Consider the following 1,438-nt stretch of genomic DNA (forward strand, 5'->3'; position numbering starts at 1 on the left):
CCCAGCGCTGCTCCTGATGCAGGGGAAACCAACCCTGCAGGGAGACCTACCTCAGCACCTGTGCAGGTGAAGCCAAAGGGCAGATTTGCTTCACCAGATTTTCTAGTCTTTGTCTTAGAATGAAGTTGGTTTGGAAACATATTCAGCGACGCTTCATCTCCTGCTTTGCGTTTGTGTGGGCGCCCCGTGCTGGCAGTGTCCAAGCGTTTTGTTTTTGTTTTTTTTCCCCTTTTCATACTGCGCCCCCCCTGCAATGGCTCTTCACCCCCCCTGGGGGGCGGCCCCCTCACTTTGGGAAAGTCTGGCTTGGGGGAAGAAAGTGTTTCACAGTCTGGCAGTGAGGGCCCCAGTGCTCCGGTACCTCTTGCCAGAAGGCAGCATGGTGAAGAGCGTGTGTGAGGGGTGTGTGGGGTCCTCCACGATGCTGGTGGCTTTGCAGATGCAGCGGGTACAAAAAGTGTCTGTAAGGCAGGGAAGAGAGGCTCCAATGATCTTCTCAGCTGTTCTCACTATCCATTGTAGGGTATTGTGATCCAGTATGGTGCAGTTACCATACCAGAGTGTGCAGCTGCTCAGGATGCTCTTGATAATTGGACCTCCATAGAAGGTGGTGAGAATGCATGGAGGGAGATGGGCTTTTCTCAGCTTCCGCAGGAATTAGAGATGCTCTTGGGCCTTTTTAGTTATGGAGCTGGTGTTGAGGGACCAGGAGAAATTCTCCACCAATGAATTTGATGCTCTCGGCGACCTCCACAGAGGATCCCTGTTAAGTGGACAGTGATCTCCTTTGTTTTTTCCACGTTTAGAGACAGCTTGTTGACTCTACACCAGTCTGTTAGCTGTTGCGCCTCTTCTCTCTATGCTGACTCATCCCTCTTCCTGATGAGACCCACAACAGTCGTTTCCTCGGTGAACTTGATGATGTAGTTTGAGCTGTGCATTGCTGCACAGTCGTGAACAGCAGTGGGCTGAGCACACAGCTCTGAGGGGCTCAGGTCCTCAGTGTGGTTGTGTTGGAGATGCTGTTACTGATCCGGACTGTCTGAGGTGTCTCTGTCAGAAGGTCCAGGATCCAGCTGCAGAGGGAGGTGTTCAGGCCCAGTAGGCTCAGTTTTCCAATGAGGTGCTGAGGAATGATTGTGTTGAATAATGAACTGAAGTCTATGAACAGCATTTGCACATACATGTGTTTATTGTTGAAGTAGGTGAGAGGTGCCAGAGCTGACAGGAGTTCAGTTAATTTGGGTCTGTTGTGTTGGTCATTGATCAGTGATGACTGATCCAACAAACAAGAGATCAACTGCAGGGAATATGGACACTTGGAACAGTCTGAGGGTTGTTAGAGTGCAGGTGGGGGAACCTGACCTGATGTAGGTGAGGTTTCAGGGCACATGTACCTAGAGCTGGGCGATATGAGATTTTTTCATATCACGATATG

The sequence above is a fragment of the Pundamilia nyererei genome, unplaced genomic scaffold, assembly GCF_000239375.1.
Source record: "Pundamilia nyererei isolate P.nyererei 1_Seehausen unplaced genomic scaffold, PunNye1.0 scaffold00803, whole genome shotgun sequence".
Lineage (NCBI taxonomy): Eukaryota > Metazoa > Chordata > Actinopteri > Cichliformes > Cichlidae > Pundamilia > Pundamilia nyererei.